At 37.7% G+C, this 22056-nt stretch overlaps 1 pseudogene; it reads right to left on the reverse strand.

The window, feature by feature from the left end:
* LOC120289607 overlaps positions 1-22056 on the reverse strand; it is a 50275-nt pseudogene that overhangs the window by 6702 nt on the left and 21517 nt on the right.

Genomic DNA, 22056 nt, shown 5'->3' on the forward strand with positions numbered 1-22056 from the left:
TGGTCCCTAGAGCCATTAAAATCCAATCAAGTGCGTCTGCATACTTCAAAAGCTTATAAAATGGCAAGCCTATCGGGTCACTCTTCTTCTTCACTTCCTCCAGTACTTCTGTTTCCTTCCCTTCTACCTGCATGGGCTGTTCCGGCTGGGTAGACGTCTGCACCATTTTTCTTTTTCACATGCACAGAGGACCGACTGATGTGTTGACTCTTGAAGATTATATATTTATGAATACTATGCTGTACAAGGAATATATGGAGCATATCCTTTGAGCTTCGGGAAAGATAACAGCCGGGAAGTCTATTCCTTCTCAGCATTTCCGTTGATGTTTATGAGCCTGCTGCCACAGACAAAACATACAGAAACAGACATTGTCTGAGCAAGCAATTCTTAGATTTATTCCCCTAGATTAATTTCATTCTGGTTTAAGAGTACCTCGTTTACACCAAAAATGCTGGTTTAGAAAAATCGGTACCAGATCAACGGGATGCCAGAAAGGTCAGCATTGTTCGTCGAGATTCTTTGGGGTGTGTATTTTCCTCAAAACATCGTGCATGTCCATTTAGGAAACATCTCAGAAGATGCCTAATTAGCTAGCTAGAGTCTGTCCATCGTGCATCTAAGTCCGTCTTGCGATCTCCTTAGATGCACGACGGACATTTTTTTTCACATTACTTGGGGATTCACCAATCTAGAAGTATCTTGGGTTAAGCTCTTCTTAAAGCTGTTTCACATTTACTGCATACGGACTCGTTTTGCTCAGCATTTGTCACTTCTCTAACTCATTCCCCATCTAATCTTTTATCTATCCTAGTCTGTGATTATTTGTTCTGCTCAAACCTGTAACTTGGTGATCTAAGGAGTAGGAAACCCATTTTCCACAGCCTTTCTCATCCCTTTCTCTCTCTATTTCGGCAAGAAAATATTTAACAGTTCTCTCACTGTGATAGTTGCAACTGTACGCCGAAATGAATTCCATTGTTGAGTTGATTCAAGTAAAGTGACATAATTAGATCGCAGTTTCTCTTGTTCCATTCTGCGGTGGATAAGGATACTCTGATTTGACGCATTCAAGGGATAACTTTGTTCTGTTTCAGCAAAATGCAAACAAATATGAAGTATGAAACAGCCAAGACTTGGCCAACGAAGTAGCTTGTAAAATTGATATTAGTTTTCTCTGATATGGCAATAAAAAAAGGAATAGAGCCACATCTGCCGGTTTCGAATTACCCGGGGATGATATATCTCTACCTATTGCATCATCACAATGACTCTTGTTCTCTTAACATGGAAGCAACGGACATTTCTTGCTTTTCTGCATGGTCATTTGGAAGTTTAAGGCGCTGAGATCAGCTAAGAAGCTTTCATTGGTGCTAGGGTTGAGGTGATTCGCGCTGGATTTCGAAGGGTACGTTTTCATGTCGGATATTCGATTCGTTACTCAATACGCTCAATATGCATTTAACTTCATGAAACAGAGGATTCGAGAGGATATGCTTGACAGCGAATAAAATTTTTTTCTTCCTTGAATCCCATCTAAGCCTCCGTGACCATCAATACGTAGTCGAACGAAGCACCTAGGCCGCGGAAAAGGATGAAGTAGATGACATATTTTTACTCGATATGTTTTCCTGTCCATCATCAAGAGTGACTGCAACCTTTCACCGAATCATTGCAGAAGGTCGGGATCGGTCTCTTCAGACATTTAGGGAACTTCGACATTTACCATGAAGTTTTACCAATCGCTATTTACCCAGTAGGATATGAGCTGTGAATTGATCGCCCATGTTTTATCCTTGCTAGCTAGCTAGCAACTCTTTCGATTTGCTCGTGATGAAAACTCTTGTTTAGTCAGTTTATAGCATATACATACTAGAAAACGAATCCAGACCTCTCTCCTTCATCTCTAACTCAACTACCACAATTTTTATTTTTTATTTTCAGCCAAAGAGAGAAAAAAAAAAAAAACCAAAAAGGGAGAGAACTCACGGAATTTCTGTGAATGTTTAGCATGTGTCTACAAATGTGAAAAATTGTTAAATTTTCTCCATTAATCTCTTCCCAGCTTCATTAATTAATGGGCAATTGTATGGTCTAGTCCAACAACTTATGGAATCGATCTTATATATAATCAGGACAGCCGGATCAAAAGGAAAAATAAAATTTCAACCATGAATTATTTTGAAAAGATAGTAACTTAAGAATATTTAAGGAAATTAACAATTGTTTCTTTCATTTCACGGAAAATAATTTCTAGGAAAACATTTTTCGAATTTTTCAATATTCGTTTCACGGAAAATTAACTAGTCTAGGAAAACGTTCTGCTATTGGAAAAAGTACTTTCAAAAATGAGGAAAATATTTTTCATTTTTCATAAATAGAAAACACTTGTCATAACTTTTTCCATCTCACTTGCTTTCACCAAATACATTTTCCTTTTATTGTTATGTTTTCTTTTTATTTTTATTTTTTAAAATTGAGATTTTAATTTTTTTCATTCCTTTTTTTTCCTTGTTCCTTGACTAGTCGTTGATCTTGGTGGCAGTTGATGATTGGACATAGGCCAGCTTGAGCCTTGCCACAGATTAGCAAGCTTGAGCTCACCTAAGGTCAGATTTGGCAAGGGCGAGGCTCGAGCTTGCTAGCCTTGACAGAGATTGGGCTCGCCTAGATTGACAAAGCTTGAGCTTGCCTAGATCTAGTGAGCCGTGAGCTTGCCGTCTTAGTGGAGCTTAGGCTCGCTTAGATCGGTCGAGTCTCGAGCTTGCCGATTTGCGTCTTGGTTGATTGCCGAGCAACTAGCCATCGTCAAGGCATGCGGTGGCAGAGGAGGAAAGAGGAAGAGGAAGGAAAAGAAAAAAGGAAAAAGAAAGAAGAATTAAAAATATATTTATTTATTTAAGAAATATATAAAAAATTAAAATTATTTTTTTGGTTGACTAAAAAAATCAAAATTCAATTTTTGGTGACTTTTTTTCTAGAAAATTAAATAAGATACCAAATAGTGGAATATATCTCTTACTTCATTTTCAGGTTTCGGTCGAATATAAAAAGTTATCGTCATTTTCTTGTAAACTAGCTTCCGAGAAAACATTTTTCATAAACGTGATAGTTTCCGCAAAACAAATAGAGTTTGAGATTGCCAACTTTATTGTTTTTTTTCCCATTGCCTAGGTCATGGTTGATTAAGGAATTATGACATGCAAGGATGATTACTTGTTGATAGGACCATTAAGTTTACGAACTCTGAAAAAATGTTACAATCATGGAGGTATGTCACTAAGAATAAGAAAAAAAAGAATATATATATATATATATATAATTTATTTAATAACACTAAGATGAATAAACAATTCTCAAATCATTCTTGAATCACATTTCATTTATGCACATCTTCGAGAAAAAGGTTTGATCTCAATGCATGCAACATTAATGACAATATACCGCCATATAAGAAAAGGTACACATCGTGTCCCATTCAAAAATAAAATTTTAAAATTAGAAAAGTTAAGGTTTGTTATAGATAGAATAAACATGTGAAAATTATCATTTTATTAAGATTTTTTAACATCTATACGATGGAAAAACAAAACATTTTCAAACCAATCGGATTGAATTTCCAATAATTGAAAAAAGAACTCCCGTGAACTTTTTGCTCGTCTCGAGAGTCGAATTCTAATCATTTAATCTATGCGCCTCATTCCAACCCCTAGCCATTGGGCCGGGCCGGGCCGTGCCACAGTTCGCTCCGAGCTCACTGCACACGACCGCTTCCGGTGGCTTGGGTGGAGACAAGGTCGATTGAACTTTAGATTCGTCGCCGTGCATGAAGTCTCCCTCGGTCGCTTGTCCTGTACTCTTCGACCAGCTTCGATGTTTCACTCGACCATTCCCACGCTTTTGCGGGTCTCGCACGTCTCGTCTTCTAGTCGCTACACCCCAAATCATTCACTTCCACACGATCAACTTTAAAGTCGGAGTTCTTTTTTTTTTTGTCCCTTTCTCTCATCATTATCATTATCATCATCTCGGGAAACAGAGCAATCAAGAGTGTTCCTCTCATCCCTATCGTTCTTCATGCTACATCTCAACACTAAACGCGAAGACTCGCTTGATCGATTCGTGCTCTCAGCCATTGCATAACCAATGCACAAAGATTAGCTCCTCCTCCTCCTCCTCCATTGCTGTTTTAGCATCGCCATCCAGAAAAATGAGTGCACTACCTTTTGCGGCGAGGTCAACATAAGGCCCCCATTTCAATTGAAGGGCGAAAAGGATTGCGGGACCAAAACTGTGAGCTGACCTGCAGAAATAACCGCACCATTCTGGATTTGTACTCGAGGGAGTACTATGTATAGTACATCAACTACATCAACTTCACGATTAGGCTCGCCGATGTTGGGCTGCGAAAGGGCAACTGCTCGTCTCTTCCTCACCGCTCTTTGTCATGCAGTGACTCCAGCTACTACTCCGATCGGTATAGATGTGGGAAATACATGATGAAAAAGGGTCTAACGTTATCCAAGACACTGGCGATCGTGGACTGCATGGAGGCTGTCAATTCTCAGTTTTACATTGACTCTTCATCATGCCTCAATGAAATCAAGTTTTCGGATTCCTCTAGTACGAGAAGGCGAGTGTACGCCATGGTGGATGTGAATGTCTCGTACGTGGAAGCTACATGCACTATAGAGCATATGGCAATGATACCTTGGTGGGTTGATGGCAACAATGTTCGCTCTTATGTGCAGATTCATGAACTTATGGTTTATGGGTTTGAGCTTTCATGGCTTCCAATTGCCTGTGGACGGAATTGTAATTGGTGCAACATCAGCGACACGTACAAAATTCACTGCGCAGACAAGAAAAGTAAGGGCCTTTTAGTTTGTTCTGTTTCTTAAGAAACAAAAGAAGAAGAAGAATTTCGAGATATATAGGTTCAAAATTTGTGAAAATTGAGCTCGCTCACCTGCATATCTTTGCAGAGCCCATGTGATTTGAAAATGCCCATTAAGATAAAGTAGTTAGGTAAATGCTGTTGTGGTATTTTGTACCTATACTAATAGATAATTAATTATTTAATTCGAATTCTGCCAACAATTCTTAGTGGGTTGAACCGATATACTAATTGCTTATGATGATCCAAATAAGTGTCCCTTAAATTCCTTCAGCCTCCATTTGTCATGTTACCGCTTGTTTATCAGCTGGGTAATTCAAATGCCCTAAAAACATGGCATCGGTAACATTACTATAATCTTCTCATTGTGAAATTGATTTAAAGTTACTTGACGCAAACATTTAACACACCCACAATTTTCTTGCATTTATCCCAATGTACAGCGCCATTCGTGGTTTTGACATTCGTCTTGGGAGCCCCATGGGTGATAATCTTGCTCCTATACATATGGAAAAGAAGATACTTAGCAATGGATCAAAATGTTGAAGAATTTTTGCAAATCTAACAATAACTTCTTGCCGATAAGATACTCTTACTAAAAATCAAGGAAATCACAGGTGGTCTTAAGGACAAACTAGGCGAGGAGGGTATGGTTCTGTGTTCAAAGGAAGACTCAGGAGTGGCCGTGAGGTGGCAGTGAAGATCCTAAAGAAGGGGGAATCGGACGGGCAGGACTTCATAAGTGAAGTGGCTACAATTGGAAGAAATCATCATGTTAACGTGGTTGAACTCATTGGTTTTTGCTTCGATGGCTCAAAACAAGCTCTTGGCTATGATTTCACACACAATGGGTCTTTAGATAAGCATATTTTTTCACAAGGACAAGGGATGTCTCTTGATTGCAAGAAATTGTACAAGATTGCTTTGGGAATAGCTAGAGGGATTGAGTATCTTCATCGAGGGCGTGACATGCAAATTTTACACTTTGATATTAAACTTCACAACATTCTTCTTGACAAGGATTACCCCAAAAGTTTTCGATTTTGGGCTCGCGAGATTGTGTCCCACGGAGTACAATATCGTGTCTCTAATTGCTGCAAGGGAAACTTGGGATATATGGCTCCAGAGTTGGTCTACAAGAATCTTGGGGGTGTCTCTTACAAAACCGATGTCTATAGTTTCGGCAAATTGTTGATGGAAATGGCCACTAGAAGGAAGAATGAGGACAATGTTATGGGGTGTTTGAGTCACACTTACTTTCCTTTATGGGTTCATGACCAACTTAGTAAAGGATTGGATATTCTAGTGGAATATATTAGCGAGGAGGATAGGAGAATAGTAAAAAAGATGATAATAGTTGCTTTATGGTGTATACAGTGGATTCCAAGCGAGTGCTCTTCAATGCGCAAAGTCTTGGAAATGTTGGAAGGAGATGTACATGATCTACAAATATCTCCCAAGCCACTCTTCTATCCACCAAGGTAGAAATGTCAACAAGGGAGGAGGGAACTTGGATTGACCAAGGCAATAATACTATGTCTACTTCATCAACTAGCGCAATAACTTATGAAGATTATCTTGAGTATATAGTATTAGTGTTCCACAAGTATAGAGAAGTGTCAAAACAAATTGACCCAACGACACACGTGATAGATAGAAGCTGATCACGTTGACGATGTTCCTTGGTGCATCTCCCTTCATGGCCATCATCAAATTGTATATGTTTATGAATATGCTTATAAATCTCAATTATGACCATGTCGTCTTTGGTATTTTCATATTAAAGTTTTTTATTAATTATAATTTGGACTTTCTCCATTTCAAAAGCTAGGGACGACTTTCAGCGTGATATATCGGGTGCGAGTTTGGGTTTTGAAGTCTTTGCACAAATAGTGGAGATTTTATCGACTTTTTATTTTACCGAGAATTAGTTAAAAATCAAAGTACGGAATACTAAGTGACATCAAAAGATGACCTCTCCCTTAATAGAAGAGATCAATAAAATTCTTATTTCTTTTTACTAGGTTGCTAAGGTTATTTAGTGGTAAATGTGCGCCTGACTTCCTCTTTTCAGATTAGTTAGTTATTTTGGATCGTGTTCCTTCTCGCAGCTTGTCACTTGAAATTGCCATCGGTCGCATACTTCAATCTTCTCATTATGAAATCAATCAACTTCGCTAAATGATAACATTCAGCCTTATCATTTCGTATGTTTACCAAAGAGTACAGGTGCAATAAGCTTAATTAAATTCGTCTGAGGAGCCCCACGTGTGGTGATACTGTTAATACGCAAATGGAGAAGGAGACAATTGGCGATGGACGAATACATTTAAGAGTTTTTGCAATCTAACAACTGTTTAGCCATCAAGAAGATCCACCAGCGGCCCTTAGCATGTACCGACAAAAGTTAAATTTTGTTCAATTTTCTCCATTAATCTTTTCCCAGCTCTATTGTTAAATTTTGTTTCATTTTATTCCCAGGGAGAAATCTTGAATTTTATTAGAATTAAATCGGTTCAATAATTAATGGTAAATTCTATGGTGTAGTCCAACAACTTAGGGAATCAATCTTGTATGTAATCGGGACTGTTGGATCAAAAGGGAAAAAATAAAAAATCAACCGTGGATTATTTTGAAAAGATTTATTGATATATATATCATTTATTTAATAACACTAAAGATGAACAAAGAATCCTTAAATCATACTGATATCACATTTGATTTATGCATGTCTTCAAGAAGAGGTTTGACCTCCAAGTGTGCAACGTACATGACATTATACTAGTACATGAGAGTAGGGATACATCATGTCACATCCAAAATACAATTTTAAAATTTGAAAAGTTGAGGTTTTGTTGTAGATAGAATAAACATGGAAAAATTATTATTTTACTAAGATTTTTTAACATCTACATGATGAAAAAGTAAAATATTTTCAAACCAATCTGGGCAAATTTCTAATGATTAGAAAGTGAACTCACATGAACTTTTCGGTCTTGTCTCAAGAGTCGAACTCTGATCTTCTAGTCTACACCCCTCACCCCAATCCTTAGCCATTAAGCCGGGCTGCGCCGAGTTTTGGTCTGCGCTTGCTGCGTGGCTGTGCCGGGTGGCCCGGGCTGGGGCAAAGTCGATTGAACTTCAGATTCGTGCTGCGTATGGAGTCTCCCCTGGGTGCCCGTCTGGTACGTCGAACGGCTTTGACTTTTCAGCCGACCATTCCCAAACTTTTGCTTGTCAAATACGTCTCATTTTGTGGTCGCAACACCCCAAATCATTTACTTCCACACAATTAGTATGTTGTTGGAGATTTTTCCTTCTCCCATTATTATTTTGAGAGACAGAGCAACTAAAATTATTCCTCTCATCTTTCTTTCTTCTACATCTCAACACACAACACTCAAGACTTACTCGATTGATTCGTGCTTCATGAGATTGCATAACCAATGCATAAAGATCAACTCCTTGTTCTTCTTCTTCTTCATTGATCTTTTAGCGTCGTCATCGAGAATAATTAGTGCACCACCTCTTGCAGCGAAGTCAACATATGCTGTCCGTTTCAATTGAAAGGCAACTCGAAAGGTTGGGATGACTATAATTATGAGTTGGCCCCCATAAATAACCACACCATTTTGAATTTGTACTTGAGCAAATACTTTGTACGGTGCATCGACTACACCAACTTCACGATTAGGATCACTGAGGAAAAAATGTCGAAATAGTTATAAACCTATTACATTTGTGTTTATTTAATTCAAACATTTTAAACTAATGCAAATTTAGTCCTAAACCTTATAACTTGGTATCTTAAATTTTATTTCCTTTTTTTTTCCATCTGATTTATGTATTTATTTATTTAAATTTAAAGGGTGAAAGCTATCATGAAGGTCCCATTGTTACTCTCATTTAAAGGAGTAACGTTGCTATCATCTTCTTATTTTCTGAAGTCAAATTCGTCAGTGGTCAAGTAGAGTTGTTAGTGCATAGTTGTTAGTGCCGTGACGTGCGGGTGTTGTCCAAGGAGAAGACATTGTGCGTAGAATGAAGTTTCATGAAGGCTTTTCTGTGGGAATTCTATGGCACTAGGAATTTCCCACACCCCATTAGCCCCACAAGACCTCTCACTTCAAGAAGACTTTGACTTTGACCTTCTAGGAGTTGGAGAACTCTCCACCAATAAACTCACTAGCAACTAAATTGCAAGATGAGGGTGGCATGGCATTTGATTTATTACATTTTCTAGACGATATGGAATCTTTACATGGGCAACGCGCCTAAAATGTACCAAGACGAATGGAACAACATATGTCATGTTACATCTAAAAAAGAGTTCAAAATTAGAAAAAGAATTAATCTGATTTATATATTTATTTATTTAAATTTAAGGGGCGAAATCTATCATGAAGGCCCCACCGTTACTCTCATTTAAAGGAGTAACATTGCCGTCATCTTATTTTCTGAAGTCAAATTCGTCAGTAGTCAAGTAGAGTTATTAGTGCCGTGACATGTGGGTGTTGTCCAAGGGGAAGACATTGTGCAAAGAAGGAAGTTTCATGAAGGCTTTTCCGTGGAAATTCTATGGCACAAGGAATTTACCACGCCCCATTAACCCCACAAGATCTGTCGCTTCAAGAAGACTTTGACTTTGACCTTCTAGGAGTTGGAGAACTCTCTACCACCAATAAACTCACTAGCAACTAAATTGCAAGATGAGGGTGGCATGGCATTTGATTTGTTACATTTTCAAGAAGATATGGAATCTTTACATGGGCAACACACCTAAAATGTACCAGGGCAAGTGAAACGGCATATATCATGTTACATCTAAAAAAGAATTCAAAATTAGAAAAGTTGGGACTCATAATTAAAAAACAATAATCATGGGAAAATTATTATTCTACTAAAATTTTCTTTTAACATCTTCAAGATGAATAAAAGAAATTTTATTTTCAAGCCAAATGCATCGCGCGAGTCTCCGGCCAGAAGTAAAAGTCAAGTGGATGGTGTGCTAAAATCTGTAGAAGATTATCCAAATGTCGACTGTACGCATCAGTACACAAGATTCAATAAATATTCTTCATGCATTTGGCATTTTGCTTGTTTTCTTCCCAACCAACCCCTAACCATTGGGCTGGGAGGCCAGGTTCACTCTAAGCGTGCCGTGTCAGATTGGGCCGGGCCGGTTCGACGTCGATTGAAGTTTAGATTCGTCTCGGTGCACAAATTGGCCCCTTGTGCTTGTGCCGTACGTTGACCGGCATTTGACTTTTCAGTCGACCATTCCCACACTTTTGCTTTCCTTGTACGTCCCATTTTTTGTGGTCGCTATGCCACAATCGCTCACCTTCACACAACTGAGTCTGTTGTCGGAGATTTTTCCTTCTCTCGTTATTACTTCAAGAATAGTTTTTGAAGTAATGGAGACGGAGACATTTAGCAATGGATGAAAACATGGAATAGTTTTTGCATATTTGTTATTTGGATAAAGTGGGTTATAAAATATATAATGGGATCGAAGTTTAGAAAAAACGATGCAAACACAACAAAATGCACTACTATTTTAAAGTGGGAGGCATTTCTCCTCTTTTCATATTTCCAAATTATCCCTTTCAATTGTGAGAAGTCATGCCTAAAATTCAAACTTCTCAAATTTTTAATGATCTTTTCTTTGTAGTTTCTTTGTTATTATGATCATCATCATCATCATCATCATCGTCATCATTATCATCATTATGTGTTTCCCCAAGAGTATTCCTTATTTCATGTTGAGAAATTTCAAATGATCACACGAAAGACATGGCCCATAATAGATTGTTGTGTTATGCATGATTAACATAAAAAAAAAAATAAATTAGTTTCCTTCTTTTTCATCATCCTCTTCTAAATTAAATATATATCATTTCTTCAATAACACTTACAGTTGAATAAAAAATCATTCAATCATCAATTAATCACATTTAATTTTTGCAAATCTTCAAGAAAAGAGCTTTGCTAACATAACAATTTTTGTCACTATGAGAATAATAGTATATTGTGAGTTACAAAATCTCGAAAGATTAGACTTTATAATAATATATAATTTTATTATTTATTTTTTGTGATCCAAAATAAGCTGATAATATCACAATAAATTAAGAATAATTATATAAGCATTTCTCTCTAGAAAACACGTGCAACACACGACATTGTATGGTACGAATGGAAAGGCAAGAATTAAGTTACATCCAAAAATACAATTGCAAAATTAGAAAAGTTGAGGTTTGTAATAAAGAAGAATAGACGAGGCCAAATTCATTATTTTAAAAGATTTTTTAACACCTTCAAGATAAAAAAAAAGAAAAGAAAAAATATGTTTAAATCAAATGCATCACGCGAGTCTTCGGCTACAAAAATGAGTCTTCGACATTGTGTGAAGGCCGTGGATTTTCCATTTTACATTAATGCTTCGTCATGCCTTGATGGGCTTCCTTTACTTAATTTCTTTGGTGCGAGAAGGCGAGTGTATGCCTTGGTCAATGCAGATTACTCATCTATGGAAACCGCATGCACTATAGAGTTTATGGTAATGCTGCCACCGTGGGTTGATGAATATGATCTTCGTTCCTATGCGCAAATTCACGAACATATCGTTTATGGATTCGAGCTTTCATGGGGTATCCTGAGCACGTCAAGAAAGGTAAGGATTTTTGAGTTTGTTCAATTTCTAATAAAGAATAGCAAGGGTGTCGTAACTTTTATATGATTCTCATTAAGTATTATAATTTATTTTTAAAAAAATTAAGTGTCACATTGAAGTAAATTCTATCATTTAAATGTTGTTTTCGGCAAATCGTCCTACTAAATCTTTTTATTAATTTTTCTAAATAAACAATTTACTTGAACATAAATTCACTGCATAAAATTACCGCACGTTCAAACTCAAAACAAAAATGCTTTACGTACGCCAAAATCAAGAACGCTAGCGTTCGTCTTTGGTTTGTGTACGTATGGTTTCGTGCGGCTTCTATGTGCAGTTCCTACGTGCGGCTCCTTTTTCTCTCTCGTAGGGTTGCACCTTTCTTTTCCGCTGAAGAGCACACCTTTTGTATCGTGTGCTCCACCCTTGATTCTTTTTCTCCCACATGGATTCTTCTTCTGCACGTACAATAAAAGATAGAAAAACCCTCATCTCTTTTTTTTTCCTTATTTTATTTCCTCTTTTATCTTGTAGTAATAGGTAACTTTCTTATTTTGTTTCCTTACTTATTTTGCACGTCCGAAAGAAAGTCCAATAAGAAGAAAGACTTCCTCATCTAATTTGTAATCCGCTTGAAAAAATCTTCCGCAACAAAATTCGATTTAATAAATCATTATTCGAATTCAAATTCAAAATATTAATTTAACAAAATAATTTTTGACTTTTCAGCCGACCATTACCAATCTTTTCCGTCTCTCGTATGTCCCATAGATGTGGGTCGCTAAACCCCAAATCACGCACATCCACACAATTAGCTATGGTCGGAGAATTTTCGCCCTCTCTCTTGATAAATACCTCGTCATTATTTCAAGAAAGAAACAGAGCAACTAACATCATTCCTCTCTTTTTTTTATCTTTCTTCTACAGCTCAACACGAAAACACTCAGATTTTGCTTAGTTGATGCGTGCTCCCTCCAGTTGCATAAGCCATGCACAAAGATCAACAACTCCTTCTCCTCCTCCTCTTCCTCCTCCTACCTCAGTCTTTTAGTATCCCTATTGAAAATAATCGATGCACCACCTCTTGTGGCGAGATCGCCAACATAAGCTACCCGTTTCGATTGAAGGATGACGCGGAGGCCTGTGGCGACCCTAATTATGAACTAGCCTGCGTAAATAACCGCACTGTTCTTGATTTGTACTCAAGCCAGTACCATGTAAGTTCCATTGACTATACCAACTACACAATTAGGGTTGTTGATGTTGAGCTGCAAAAGGGCAATTGCTCGTCTCTTCCTCTCCGCTCTTTGTCATGCAGCAGCTTCTTGAACGACAAATCAAATTTGTATAAATGCGGGGGATACTGGTACAATGATAGAGAGTTATCCAAGACAATTTCAATTGTGAACTGCACGAAGGCCGTTGCTTCTCGGTTATACATCGATGCTTCATCATGCCTTGATGGGGTCGAATTTTCAAAATTTTCCAGTACAAGAAGGCGGTTATATGCCATGGTCAATGCTAATGTCTCGAATATGGAAAGTGCGTGCACTATAGAGCATATGGCAATGATACCAGGGTGGGCTGATGGAGACAATCTTCATTCCTATTCGCAAATTCATGATCTAATGGTTTATGGGTTTGAGCTTTCATGGCATCCAATTGCCTGTAAGAAGGATTGCAAACATTATTTCAGGTGCGTCATCAATGACAAGCACCGAATTCAGTGCATAGCCAAGAAAGGTAACGACTTTGAGTTTGTTCAATTTCTTGTAAAAAATAGCAAGGGTGCCATAACTTTTGTATGGTAGTCGTCTAAGTGCCATAACTTTTTTTTTTTTTTTGGTTCACTTAAGTACCACATTAAAGTAAAATTGATCATTTGAATGTCGTTTTCGGCAAATCATCCTACGTAATTTTTTTTATTTATTAATTTTCCATTTCGACGCGGATTCTTTTTATTTCTGAAATTTTTATTAATTGTCCAGATCAACGACAGTGATGTCACGTAGGATGACTTGCATTTATGTCGAATTTTCTGCCAAGGCAAATCACCGATGACTCTTAAGTGATCAAATTTAAATTTGTGGCACTCAAGAAAACCAAAAATAAAATAAAATGTTATGACACTTAAGTGAATGTTGTACGGAAGTTATGACACTTTTAATATACTTATCCCAAAATATTATTAGGATATATTTGGTCAAAGACATGTGAAATTTCACTAAACGTGAAATAGAGCTCAGTCATCTGTAAGATCATGTAGTTAGTTCAATGTTGTTGTGGTATTTTATAAGTACGACAACGAACACATTTTTATTCATTTGTTAATTTAAGTAATTAGAATTCTGCCGGTAAATCTTAGTGGATTGAACTTGATATACTCAATTACTCACTGTTTGATTATGATCTAAGTAAACACATTCTATCTATTTTGCAGATATCGCCTTTTACCTCGGCATTGCCGATGTCATTGAAGGTATCTCGCTCCTTGGCTTCCGTAAACATCAATACAATCTTCATTGTGAAATCAAGTTAGTGTTCCTAAATACAAACAGTCAACACACGCACGAATTGGTTATTCATATAACAATAAATACATTATTTATTCAATTGTTTATCTATCTAGTTCAAATTCTGCCCACAAATCTTAGTGGACTGAACCGATATACACACTGCTTCATTATGGTCTAAATAAGTGTCTTTTAAATGTTCTTCAGATTTATTTTATATACGGATTGACCCTTACTTTCAACCGATGCTCTCGCTCTTTGGCATCGGTAATATTACTATAGTCTTCTCATTGTGAAATTGATTTTAAATCTCAAAATGCAAACATTTAACACATCCTCAAATTGGTTAAAATATACAGTGTTTCAATGCATGGTTGTGAAATTCATCTTGGGGGCCCCATGCGTGATGATGTTACTAATACACAAATGGAGGAGAAGACACTTAGCAATGGATCAAAATGTTGAAGAATTTTTGCAATCTAACAATTTCTTGCCGATAAGGTATTCTTACTCGGACATCAGGAAAATCACAAGTGGCCTTAAGGATAAACTAGGCGAGGGAGGGTATGGATCTGTGTTCAAAGGAAGACTCCGGAGCGGCCGTGAGGTGGCGGTCAAGATTCTAAAGAAGGGAAAAACGAATGGGCAAGACTTCATCAATGAAGTAGCTACCATTGGCAGAATTCATCATGTTAATGTTGTTGGACTCATTGGTTATTGCTTTGAGGGCTTTAAACAAGCTCTCGTCTATGATTTCATGCACAATGGATCTTTGGATAAGCATATTTTCTCACAAGGACAAGGGATTTCTCTTGAATGCAAGGAAGGGTATGAGATTGCTCTCGGAGTGGCTAGAGGGATTGAATATCTTCATCGAGGATGCGATATCCAAATTTTACATTTTGATATTAAGCCTCATAACATTCTTCTAGACAAGGATTTCACCCCAAAAGTTTCCGACTTTGGGCTCGCAAGATTATGTCCCACAAATTACAACACCGTGTCTCTAAGTACTGCAAGAGGAACCTTAGGGTACATGGCCCCGGAGCTCGTCTTCAAGAACCTTGGAGGCGTCTCTTACAAAGCCGATGTCTATAGTTTCGGAAAATTGTTGATGGAAATGGCCACTAGGAGGAAGAACGAGGACAAGGTCACAGGGTGTTCGAGTCACACTTACTTTCCTTTATGGGTTTATGACCAACTTAGCAAAGAATTGGAAATTCCAGTAGAAGTCAAAGAGGATGAGAGGAAAATAACAAAGAAGATGATAATAGTTGCTCTTTGGTGCATACAATGGAATCCTAACGATCGCCCTTCGATGCAGAAAGTCTTGGAAATGCTCGAAAGAGAAGTAGATGATCTACAAATATCTCCCAAGCCACTCTTTTATGCAACAGAAATGTCAAGAAATGATGATGGAACTTGGACCGACGAAGGCAATAATACCATATCCACTACATCAACTAGTGCAATAACTTACGAAGATTCTCGTCTTGAGTGTACTAGTATTAGTATTACACAAGCATAGACACATATCAAAATCATTTGATCCAGTCACTATGTGGTGAATTGAAACGTGGTATTGATGATGTTTCATGTGTAGCTCCCCTTTCTTGGCCATCATTATATCATAGATGTTTATGACTATATTTATGATCTTAACTATGCCCAATTCATCTTTTAGCATTATCATATTAAAGATGTCATTGGTTATAGTTTGGACTCTTGGATCCAATAGAAAATCTAGTGACTACTTTCAGCATAGTGCTATGAGGAGCAAGTTTGGGTTTCAAAGTCTTTGCTTAAAAGTCTAGCTAGCACACAACCTGCTTTACGCATGGCTTAATGACACTTCAGTGATCGCTATGTATGTATTGCCTCATTGCCTACCAATTGTCGCTACGAATAATGTTGAAAATGATGGATGAAGAGGGATAATAAACAACATCCATTTAACGGCGGGGGAGTGCGAGATAGCATAAGATATCAAAAGATGATGTCTTCCTGAATAACAATAATACATGAGATTAATTAAATTCTCATTATATTTACAAGGTTGCAAAGTTATCTTAGTGGTAAATGTGCACTTAAAAAATGATATTAGTTTTCCTTTTAGGGTTCGTTGTCCAAGGCTATTGCATCAAGAGAAAATTTCATTCAAGGGTGATATATATGTCATCTTTATTACAATGATTTGAGTATTCTATTACAGTCTAAATTTATTTTGAATGCGAAGGAGTATTACCATGTTCAATTTTCAAGACCGTGTTAACTGTCCAAAACCCTTCTTGCTATCACTTTTAAGCAGTACATCACTCTTCATATCAAATTGAACGAACTCAAAATAGGTTTTTTTGGGGAGGACAAAATCCCACTACAAGAATGGATGCAAAATTTTACAATTTTTGTGATTTCGTCATTATTAAGATTGACTTTTTTCAGCCGGTGAACGTGCTCGTTGACTCTAAGCCCAATAATCATACAAATTTCGAATGAGTATTGGACTTAGGGGTGTGCAACCGGACTGGGTATACTTGGGAACTGAACCGGCCCACCCGGAAAACAGGGTTGGGAATCGGTTCCTATTGAAATCAGTTTGGGAACCGGTTCTCAAAACTCGGAACCGGTTTAAACCGGTCTGGGAATCGGGTTCGATTGATTACCCACCTAGGAATTGGTTCCTGGACCGGTTTTGGAACTAGTTTGGGAACCGGTTTTGTAAGTATAGGTCCAAAATCCTATTTTTTTTCCTTATTTCTATTCTTACTCCCGCAATTATACGACGTTTTTCTCTTGGCTCTCTCAAACACGCATGGTACTCCTCCTGTGACATCCTAAAATTCGACCCCATATCGAATATATGAAATAAGCATTTTGTCGACACACCTATGGTCATTTTTCTCTGAGTTGGCCACTCACAAGTTAACTAACCTATTAAGTGAAGCCGTTAAGGGATATAAATGCGACAAACTTGAGAATTCGATTGGAAATTGATCGCTCGACCATAATAATCGGCAAGGGTCAACATGACACCATTATAATCGATTAGTGATCGGATATAGGTTGATTCGATGGAATGACGTAGTTGAATTGCAAGTGATTCCACATAACTGTGAAATTTATGTTAAACAACACTAATCCAATTTTTTTATTGATTTTATACTCGGTGCCCATAATTGAAATCTTGAGATTTTTACAACAACCTACAAATCGGAGATGCATAAACTTGGATCGAAAATTATCGACCATGGGTCAAACACATTAAAGTCCCTAAAAGCTACCCGGTAGGTTAGATTGTACCAAAATTGCGTTCGGTCGATTTTAACTGCAAAATTGAATTCGGTTTCGGGAATCGGATGTTCGAGTGTGTCACGATTTATTTTTAAGATGTCGTCTCATCTTTCGGAAAAATTCCGTCGAGTCCGAATGTTGCGGAAAATCGGTTTTCGGCAAAAAGAAAAGAAAAATGGAAATTCGGATGGGAGGATAATTGGGCTATTTTGCTGCCCAAATTGGTTTATTTTGAGGAGATTGAGACTAAAATCTCATTGGACGAGTGCTCGACTAAGGGGCAAGAAGACTTTTGAGGCTTATGATGATGGGTAGATATTTACTCAAGGGTGTTGATTGGTGCTTGGCTTTACTTCATGGCTTTCTCCTTCTCTCTCCCCTTTCACTCCTCTCCATTCACACACGTTCAGCCCCCACCAGCAGAACAGCCCTCTTTTTCCTTCTTTTTCCTCTCACGCTCACTCTTCTTCCTCACGTTCTTCATCCTTTCCTTTCTTCTTCTCTTATGCAACTCTTTTGTTGCTGCTTCACCCACCATTTCACGCCTCACCCACCACCATCCCACCAACTTGTTTCTCTTGGCTGCTGCACCAATAACTCACCTCATGCCTCCACTACCATCCTTACGCCTCACCACCTCACCGTCCCAACCAACATCCCCACGCCAACTCCAGTGACAATCCAGCAACCCCTCACGCCGCCGTCTAGCTGCCATGTCCGCCACCCACCAAGCAACTATCGCTTTGCTGCCTCCACCGAACAGCCACCCGCCACCACCACAGCCCCGCAATCAGCCCTCGATCCAGCAACCTCAAGACCGAATCTCAGCCTTTGGCTGAGACTTGTCGGACCATTTTCGGCCCCAGTAGGTTCCCCGTTAGTGATGCTGTAATTACGGGTCTTCACCGCCTTCGCACCGCCATTGCCGTGGACCCATCACCTCGCTAATCCTATGAATTAATTCCATAATCCTTGATTAGGTTGTTAATTGCGCTTAGGGGGTTAGATTAGTGCTAATTAGCTTATTTAAATTAGTATTAAGTGAGATTAGTCTTAAGATGGATTATTGTTAATCTAGTTTGGTTAGAATAGCCTTAATATGGATTAGTAATGATCTAGTTGGTTGGATTAGTACTAATGAGGGTGATTTAGCTTGGTTTAGTGGATTTCTTTCGAATTAGTTTGTTGGACGGTCGCCGCTTGCCATTTTTGTGGAGAAAAATGTGCTATGATTTTGAGGTTGCTTCCTTCTTGAAAAATGTTTTAGACATTTTCAGCTATGACATATAGTTTACTCAAGATTTTAGGGATTTAAAAGAATGAGATTTCACCTTCATTATTTGCAAAACAGAACCTCTGTTTATGCCGGGACTTGTGACATTTTGGTGTTCAAAGGATTTTTATCAACCCTTATGATTCGATTTTTGAAAGAGTTCATTCACAAAAGTTTTTTTCACATCTTGTAGTTTAACATAGTCAAATTTCAAATCAAATGGACAAGATTTGGACCTTGAACCAAACTGATTTTAGAGAACAAAATTTCTGGACATGGACACAGTTTTTGTAACGGTTTGAGCGATTTACTGCTTTTAATTTTGAAAGATTTGGGTCAAGGTGTCTTCATTAAAAGTGTTCTTTTAAGTGTCCTTTATAACATATTAAAATTTGAGAATTTTCTGAGCTTTTTTGATTATGTTTTTGGAATTAAACTTGGAGGCGCGCGAGTGGCCCGGTTTCTGCCGGTTAGGGCTGGTTGTGGTTTTGTGGTTGTTCTTGATGTTGTGCTTGCTTAATAAGGTGGATTTAGTGATGTGATTGACTTGTGGCATGTTGAGAACTTATGTGTGAGATCATGAGGTGGATTTCTCTTTGTTGGTTGTTTATTGTTATTGCAAAACATGACCTTGTGGACTATTAAATAGAAAATAAATGAGGTGTCTAGTTTCAAACACCAAAATTTATTTGCTCAATAAAACCATGAGGTTTTAAACTAGGTGCGTGCAAATTTTAACGGATTAATTTTGAGTACGTGAGCACCTATGAATTTATTTCTAAATATTTGGAACAAAAAAAGGGGGTTACTAAGGTTTGTTTTCAAAAGAGGGTGGTTGGAAAAGAAATTAGAAAAGAAATATGGCGCCGGGTTTGGACGCCAAGTTTTATGTGCTCAATAAAACAATGAGGTTTTATACGAGGTGCGTGCAAAGTTTGGTGGGTTAATTTCAAATATGGGACCCTGTACGAATTTATTTCGGAAGGTTTGAACAAAAAAAAAGAGTTGCTAAGTTTATTTTTAAAAGGGGATTTTGGTGTTTTGGCTATATTAGGGAAGGTAAAAGATTGACCTAATTGATGAGATGCCTGCATGGTTAGGTTACTTAAGTAGTTCAATTTAATTAATCGCAACTTATTTAATTACTTGCAATTTATTTAATTAATTATAATTAGTGTAATTTGTGACGGATTAGCCGTTTTTTCAGAATTTTATGTTGATTCTCATGTTTGAATTTATATGTGAAATTGATTGCGTATGTGCAATTGGGTGCTTGATTGTCCTTTTTGAATTATTATTTCAAAAATATGAATTTTTGGTATTTAATTAGAAAAATACCGGGTGTCAGGTTTTGATGCCAAAAAGGTTTTATGTACTATATAAAATCATGAAATTTTAAAAAGAGAGTATATCATGTTTTATGGTTCGATTTGACGGTGTGACCATGCACAATTATTTTACCGGGTGTTTTTAATATAAAGAAAATATGCCAAATACATTATTTGAAATTGAGGAATTTGAGTGCAAAACATGATGTCCTTGGCCGAGATTGGATGCCTGTGTGATCACTTAAGTACCTTGATGTGTTTATGCGGGGTAGTGAACCTGTCCTGATACGTTTACGCGGGATGATGTTTGATTAAATTCAAATGCCCCTCACCAATGGATGCTAGATCGCGATAGAGGTCGGACCGATGCTCCTTAGGGAATGCCGTCCTGATATGTTTACGCGGGATGTTGCCATGCTCGATGGGGCGAGATGATGCCCGGTTATGCTGGATGACTGCCAACTGTTGAGTTAGCCATGGCCGTTGGGTTGTAATTAATTGGAACACACTTGAGTGATTGATATAGCCACGCCAGATTATGAGATGAAATCGTGTGGCACTGAAAGGGACGTATCATAACGATTTGGCCTTATAATTTGGACCCTTGTGAGTGATTGATATATGAAAGTGAAGTGTCCAATTATTGAGTGCATTTACTGTATGCATATGTTATATGAGCTGTACTAATGCGCAGGAAGGTGCTAAGGTGAGGTGAGTCTTATATGATGTGTGTTTAGGCTGCTTCTAGGTGAATTATCATCCTAATCGAAGTTTAGGGTGTGGACTCGCTGAGACATCGTCTCACCTTGTCATGGGTTAATCATTTTCAGGGCCTCAGCATGGAGGATCCAGAGCTGGAGTCGGAAGGATCCGGGATATAGGTCGGTTAGGACCTCTTTTTAAGTTAGACCTTCTGTATACGAACTTGATATGTATTTAAAGTGTGTTTTGTGGATAAAAGGCATTGGTATGTTTTTAGACTGTCCCAGTTAGTTGTCTGGGTATTTGTTTAATTCACTTCCGCATGTGCATAAAAAGAAAAGGATTGACGACGTGTCCTAGGAACATCGCAATTCTATCGACTGTCGAGGGATGTTTGCGTGCTCAAGGTTCGGGGCGTGACACCTCCTTCGTCGTTCCTCTTCTTTACTTGCTTCCCTCCCTCATCAGCTCCTTTTCGCACCGTCTGATGGACAGACAATGTTTGTCACCGCTAAATTCTTGTGTACCACATGAATTGGCTCACCTAATTTCTCTTTTGTAAAAGGATTTATGCTTGTATAAATGAGTATCTTCATGTAGTAGTTGTGGGAATAAGACTAATATTATACTCATGTTTGTAGCTAATTCTTTGCCTTATGATTTTATTTATTATAATTAGTCATATGGATCCTTAATTTTTCATTTAGTCAAAAATTTTATGTATTTATTTATTACAAGTACTTAATATTTGGATACAACTGAGAGGATTATGTTATTTTCTCATGTATTAATATAAAATTGAAATCGTATAGGATATCGGGAGATTACAAAACATGTTCCAATGGAAACAAGGTTGACCATGGAATTGTGTTGGAGAAAACTCATTTATTGTTTTGAAGCTGACAAAACGTTTCTATCAGTTTAGTTTGAAAACTTCAAGACCCAAGTGTTAAAGTCTGAAGAACTCCAGACTCTACCGTCAAAGTCTTAAGACCGCCAGACTCAAGACTTAAAGTCTGCCCTCACTAACAATTTCCAGACATAGAAAGAAGACTTATCCAGATGACAGATTATCTTAAAGGTTTTGATTCGTATGGCTTTTTGGAAGACCTTATGGCTAGATACAACATCAACATGATTGATTATTCTTATTGGATTCTACTCCAATTTGAAGATCGTTTGAAAGGCGAGCAAACTTGGAAGGCTCTACTTGTGGAAACCAAAGATCCTGATTGTATGGACGAACAGGATTGTCGGGCTTTCATCACCAATCAATCAACGACTCGAGATCACCTTAATTGATTCTATCCAACGGGTAGATTGGAAGAAATCATTTGATAAGTGCCAACGGTTGTGAAGGCATGAAGGAGTATTTA

The sequence above is a fragment of the Eucalyptus grandis genome, chromosome 11 (genome assembly GCF_016545825.1).
Source record: "Eucalyptus grandis isolate ANBG69807.140 chromosome 11, ASM1654582v1, whole genome shotgun sequence".
NCBI classification, from domain to species: Eukaryota; Viridiplantae; Streptophyta; class Magnoliopsida; order Myrtales; family Myrtaceae; genus Eucalyptus; species Eucalyptus grandis.